At 44.8% G+C, this 6,528-nt stretch overlaps 1 non-coding gene and 2 pseudogenes across 1 annotated transcript; all 3 read left to right on the top strand.

Annotated features, from left to right (window-relative positions):
- Nucleotides 1–867: 867 nt before the first annotated feature.
- On the top strand, nt 868–1,073 carry LOC141246420 (U2 spliceosomal RNA; annotated as a pseudogene).
- A 1,115-nt stretch (nt 1,074–2,188) lies between these two features.
- On the top strand, nt 2,189–2,280 carry LOC141246376 (U2 spliceosomal RNA; annotated as a pseudogene).
- A 778-nt stretch (nt 2,281–3,058) lies between these two features.
- LOC141246426 (U2 spliceosomal RNA) lies at nt 3,059–3,256 on the top strand. The gene has a single exon (XR_012310018.1). It is a non-coding gene; the product is annotated as a U2 spliceosomal RNA (small nuclear RNA).
- Nucleotides 3,257–6,528: the final 3,272 nt, after the last annotated feature.

Genomic DNA, 6,528 nt, shown 5'->3' with positions numbered 1-6,528 from the left:
GGGTGAAAAAAGATGGAAGTGTGCCTGTGGCTTTTAAATGTCCTGTGTGGTATGAGGTGATTGAAAGGTTTGTTAGAAAGAATGATTTGCTGGCTGTGTCTATGTGTGAGTTTGAGAAACCAAAAGCGGTGATGGGAAAAATGAGAGCAAATGAGATTGAATGTAATATTAATGATTTAAGATTTAATGAAGTGGCGGATGCATGGGAAAAATTGGGTACGAATGGTATGTCGAATAAACAGAAGGATGTGGTGTGGATGGCTTTGCATGATATACTGCCTGTGAGAGATGTGCAAAAGAGAAGAGATTTGATCAGAACGAATGTATGTCCAAGAGAAGGGTGTGGAGCGAGTGAGACTGTGAGACATGTGATGTGGGATTGTGATTATGCATATAGTGTGTGGAAAGGCGTGGGTGGTCTATGTAAGGAATTAGCAGGTGTGAGTTATATTAACTGGAGAGTGGCTATGTTTGGTATTGGTGCATGTGGAAAGGTGAATGAAAGGATTTTGTGGTTAATAATGGTGTGTGTCATGGAAAGCCTTTGGGATGTGAGAAACCTGGCTTTGTTCAAAAGAAAAACTGTACCTATTAATGACTGTATTCGGTTAATTCTATCTAGGTTGTACCTTATATATAAATGGGACAAGAGTAGAGGTGGTGGATTGGACGCTGAGGGCATTTGGAAGGTCATGAAATGGCGTCATCTGGTAAAGTACCAGTAATTTTATGTACCTTCATGAGAGTAATATAGCACAAATTTACTAACTCTGATTTTGGAAACATAAATTTATAAAAAGAATAAAGATTAACCATGATGATGAGTTATAGTTGAGCAACTATTTGAAGGTTTTGGCGGACTTTCATACTGTTGTTTACAACAACCTGAATGGTTTAAAAAAAAAAAAAAAAAAAAAAAATCTGTTCTTATCAGTTTAATATCTGATACGTCCCCTATCTGGGGACCATATATTAAATGGATTTTTAGAACAGGGAGATGGAAAAAGAGCTTGCTCTGTCCACTCCACGCATTGACCTGGTATTGCAGTATCTCCAGGACCGGTGCACCCCTTCTTTAATGCAGTTTCTAAAATCAGAAAGAATTGAATTCAATGTTTTTTGTTCATTTTGCTTGTTTGTCGGATTTTGGGATGGACTCTTTGGCTTTGCTTTTCTTCTCCTCATTGGATTTTTCATGTTCAAAGTTGCAGAAGCCAGATTACAAGCTCATTTTGGTTCAACTTCAGCAACTGTGCATTGCATTGCCATGTAATGTAATGCAATGCTATCTTTGTAGCTCTCCCTTTTTACTTCCTTTTGGATAAACAGACATATTAGGCAAGCATTTTGGAGCTTTCACCTAAATAACTACAGGTGGTGAGATAAGCTGCACAATATAATTGACCTTTCAGTATATTGTTGCACACACACCATCTATTTAGCAAATGCCCTTGTTATCAACAGCAGCCTTTTAAACTCACCTGAGCTAACAGGTATGTGCGCTGGTTACTCTGCTGCGCTTAAAATTTCTTTTTTGGTTTGCTACAATGCCTTTTCTGAAACGTTGTCTCCCTCTGCTGGAACACTGACTTCTTTCATTTAATGCCTGCAGACTATAAAAGAGAACCCAACCCAAAAAGTTTGGTTGATTAGTCTGTGGCATTCTGTTAAACTGTTGCTTATGGCGGTCTCTGTGAGCTTCTCAGCGACATTCAGCCAGCCAGGTATCCTGCCTGCAGTAGATGGAATGTGGCAATGGAACGCTGGCTGCGCGTGTCATAATAGGCTCTGAGCCTTTATATACCTGTGCACAGCAGCAGCCACCTTCAGTCTGCTGCTGGACAGCCAGCAGCAGCAGCAGCAGGAGAGGTATGTAATCAGCAGCCCTCCTGCTAAGGGTAGACAGCTGCTCGTTCCACCCCACCCCCCGCCTTAATTGGTTCTCCTCCCTTCCAACGGTGTTGAGGCGGGTGGGAACAGCAGGGGGTGAAGGTGCTGTGTTTAAAGAGGTGGAGTTATGCAGATCTAAAACGTGTGGATTGCAGCAGCAGCAAGCTGAAAAGTGCAGGCATGTAAGGGATCTAGAGGTTGACAACATATCTTCTTAACGGGAGTCCAGGAGCTCATCTCCACAAATGGACTTTTCAGGATCCTTGGGTGGCTCCGTAGTTTGAAACCAATTCTGGTTATCGCTTCTCGGCCTTTTGGCTAAGATCAAGTGTAGTATCTTTCGAAAAGGCGGTTTTGGATGTTGGCCGCCCTAGTAGATTGATACATTATGCACACTGGGGCTTAGGCGCTTGTTAGTACGCCAGTTGGCTAATATAGTCATCTGGTGGAAAGCATGGCCCCCCAGGATCGATGCCATTGGGCCGGGGAAGATCGAAAGCCCGAAGTGTGAAGTGCCCCAGGAGTGGTGACCCTGGGGTGCCTTAACTCACTGGGATTGGGAACCCCACTTGAGTTTATGGCACATTTGCACTAGCACTTCAATATTTCTTTCTTCACACACACCCTTATTCCGGGCCTTCTGGCCTTAGGATGGGGAATTTTTCAATTCCCGGTTGAAGGTCCGGGCAGTATTATACTGTGAAACCTTCACTATTTATTTAATTTTTTTTGTCACTGTGTGTCCACTTTTTCACGTGTGTCCACGTCCTTACTAGGATTTTGTCGGGATGCGGTTCCCTTACGGGTTCCTCTCTTGGCAGGTCTAGGGGGGGAGTGTGTGGCCATCAGGTTCCGCTCCCCCCTGAACCCCCCTGGCTCTCCTCTTTCGGGAGGAGAACGTTGTTGGCTCCCCTCTTCCGGGAGGGGAGCACAGTCTTTGGCTCCCAGTGCCTTGCTCGGGTGAGAACTCGGGCAGGTATTGGGGGTAAGATTGGGTCGCTTCTGGCTCCGGCTGGAGGTGGCTATTTGTCCCTGTTCCTCGCTGTGGCCTTCTGGCTCGGAGGGACGGGGAATGGTTTGGGGGACCCTTCTCCTTTTGGAGAGGGTTTCAAGAATACCAGCATCCTAGTGCACTTTTTTTGTGGCACTTGTCACTTTTTTAAGCGCACTCGGGTTTTGTACACTAATTCGGGCTTAAAAAAAAAAAAAAAAATCTGTTCTTATCAGTTTAATATCTGATACGTCCCCTATCTGGGGACCATATATTAAAAGGATTTTTAGAACAGGGAGATGGAAAAAGAGCTTGCTCTGTCCACTCCACGCATTGACCTGGTATTGCAGTATCTCCAGGACCGGTGCACCCCTTCTTTAATGCAGTTTCTAAAATCAGAAAGAATTGAATTCAATGTTTTTTGTTCATTTTGCTTGTTTGTCGGATTTTGGGATGGACTCTTTGGCTTTGCTTTTCTTCTCCTCATTGGATTTTTCATGTTCAAAGTTGCAGAAGCCAGATTACAAGCTCATTTTGGTTCAACTTCAGCAACTGTGCATTGCATTGCCATGTAATGTAATGCAATGCTATCTTTCTAGCTCTCCCTTTTTACTTCCTTTTGGATAAACAGACATATTAGGCAAGCATTTTGGAGCTTTCACCTAAATAACTACAGGTGGTGAGATAAGCTGCACAATATAATTGACCTTTCAGTATATTGTTGCACACACACCATCTATTTAGCAAATGCCCTTGTTATCAACAGCAGCCTTTTAAACTCACCTGAGCTAACAGGTATGTGCGCTGGTTACTCTGCTGCGCTTAAAATTTCTTTTTTGGTTTGCTACAATGCCTTTTCTGAAACGTTGTCTCCCTCTGCTGGAACACTGACTTCTTTCATTTAATGCCTGCAGACTATAAAAGAGAACCCAACCCAAAAAGGTTGGTTGATTAGTCTGTGGCATTCTGTTAAACTGTTGCTTATGGCGGTCTCTGTGAGCTTCTCAGCGACATTCAGCCAGCCAGGTATCCTGCCTGCAGTAGATGGAATGTGGCAATGGAACGCTGGCTGCGCGTGTCATAATAGGCTCTGAGCCTTTATATACCTGTGCACAGCAGCAGCCACCTTCAGTCTGCTGCTGGACAGCCAGCAGCAGCAGCAGCAGGAGAGGTATGTAATCAGCAGCCCTCCTGCTAAGGGTAGACAGCTGCTCGTTCCACCCCACCCCCCGCCTTAATTGGTTCTCCTCCCTTCCAACGGTGTTGAGGCGGGTGGGAACAGCAGGGGGTGAAGGTGCTGTGTTTAAAGAGGTGGAGTTATGCAGATCTAAAACGCGTGGATTGCAGCAGCAGCAAGCCGAAAAGTGCAGGCATGTAAGGGATCTAGAGGTTGACAACATGTCTTCTTAACGGGAGTCCAGGAGCTCATCTCCACAAATGGACTTTTCAGGATCCTTGGGTGGCTCCGTAGTTTGAAACCAATTCTGGTTATCGCTTCTCGGCCTTTTGGCAAGATCAGTGGTGGTTTTCTGCTGCTGGTGTTGTTTGGAGGGCAGTTGTGACTGGGGTTCCCCCTTGTGGGGCCCTAGTGTGCGATTGAGCGGCGATTGTGTTTATCTGCTGTAAAAATGGTGGAGAAAACACGTGGATTAGAGGACTCGGTCCGTCTGAAGGTGGCTGCAGGTCATGAAGGAGAAATCGGTTTGGACCAAGTTTGCGTTGATGTCTTGAAGAACATTAATGGCTTGAAGGTAACGGATGTATTGGCACTGCAGGATTTTCAGAAACAAGGAATTTATGATATCACTTTTGTTTCTTTGAGTATTTGCCAGAGAGTCTACATGGAGTTGGTACGAATGAAGGAAGAAAAGGAATTGAAATGCCTAGAGTTTATTGCACTGGAACCTCTGTTCCAGCAGACATATAAGTATGTGGTTGTGCACATGTATAACCCTAAAGTTCCGGATGAGACTGTTTCCAATTTTTTAGCTCGGTATTGTAGTGAGGTTAAATTTTTGGGAAGAATGAAGAACAAATACAATTATCTAAATGGCAAGAGGAGATATGTTGTAAAACTGAGACCGGATGATAGAGCTATTGGGGGTGCCAAGAGCATTCCTGCACAGTTTTCTATCGGAGGAGAAAGGGGATTTTGTTTTTATAATGGACAGATGGAATATTGTAGGAAGTGTCATGAGTTTGGACATGTTCAGAAAGATTGTCCAGTGCAAGGTGATGTTTGTAGAGGTTGTGGGAAATCTGGGCATGTTGCAAGTGGTTGCCCAATGAATAAGGTGTGTGATTTGTGTGGACATGCAGATCACCTTGCAAGGAAATGTAGATTGTGGGCTCAGATTCCTAGGTCACAGGTGGACGCTGAAGAGAGGCAGAAGAAGACTCGGCAGGAAAGTGGGGAGGAGGGCGAAGGCTCAGACTCAGAGGGGGAAAGCCAAAAACAAGATGGTGGTAGGGGAAGAGACCATGCGGTGCCCAAGATGGAGGAAAAGGGGCGGAGCCAGAAGAAAGTTGGTTTGAGGGAGGGGCTGGAAGTAATAAACAAAGTAGCTGATGTGCATGGCCCGGGTGATGGGATGGATTTGTCTAATATGGCGGAGTCAGTGAATCCTGTTTTGGGAAGAGATGGGGGTGAGGAAATGGAGGTTTTGGAGGAGGAGGATTCTGATTCGGATGGAACTATAACCCCTCAGCAGCGTGATAGGGTTAACAGTGATTGGAGTGAAAATGAGGAGGAAGATGATGGCAAGGAGGAGAGTTATGCCTCCGTGATTAAAAGAAGTAAGGTGGAGGGGTGTTGGTCTGGGGGGCAGGAAGATCCAGTCTCCCTAAGACCAGGTTATTCTAACAGGGACTCGAGTTCTGAGTCGCCTGATATACGTAGAAAAGTGGGTGGCAGGAGTGGGTTTTCTCCTGGTTCATGATGGATCGGGTATGGTGGAGATTTTTTCCTGTTGTTATGATGGCGTTGTGTGTTGCTTCTCTGAATGTACGAGGGATTGGTTCTGCTTGTAGGAGAGCAGGGATACTGGAGTACATTGAGAGTGTGAATGCAGATATTGTCTGTCTGCAGGAATGTGTAATTAAATCTGCCCCGCATGAGAGTGAGTGGAATAAGGGGCAATCTTTTTGGTCCCCATGCTCAGAAAACAGGAATGAAGGGGTGGGCATTTTACTGTGTAATTCCAGTCTAAAGGTTTTAGAGTTTAAAGTAATCATACCTGGGAGATGTTTGTTTTTATTAGTGGATTTTTTAGGTCAGCGGGTACGGGTTTTTAATGTTTATGCCCCTGCTGATAAACAAGCAAGAGTTGGGTTTTTGGAGTCTCTAAAGTTGTTTTTACCAGGCAGAGACTTCACTATAGTGGCTGGAGATTTTAATTGTGTCAGATCCGCAAAAGATCGTAAGAGCTCTACGGAAGGTAGGACTGATGTTACGTCTAATATTTTAAATCAGATTGTGCAGGATTTACGCTACACGGATGCTGGTCTGATGGTTGGGCCAAGTGATAAGTTCACATACATATCAGATAGTGGACGTAGTGTTTCCCGAATTGACTATGTTTTTATGTCTGAAGGGATTAAGGTGGCCAAGTGCAACCACGTGATGACGACTTTTTCTGACCACAAGA

Source organism: Phyllobates terribilis, unplaced genomic scaffold, assembly GCF_046119375.1.
Source record: "Phyllobates terribilis strain yellow unplaced genomic scaffold, ASM4611937v1 Scaffold_2549__1_contigs__length_124670, whole genome shotgun sequence".
NCBI classification, from domain to species: Eukaryota; Metazoa; Chordata; class Amphibia; order Anura; family Dendrobatidae; genus Phyllobates; species Phyllobates terribilis.
Note: the sequence above shows the minus strand (reverse complement) of the source record. Positions and strands in the feature narration are given on the sequence as shown.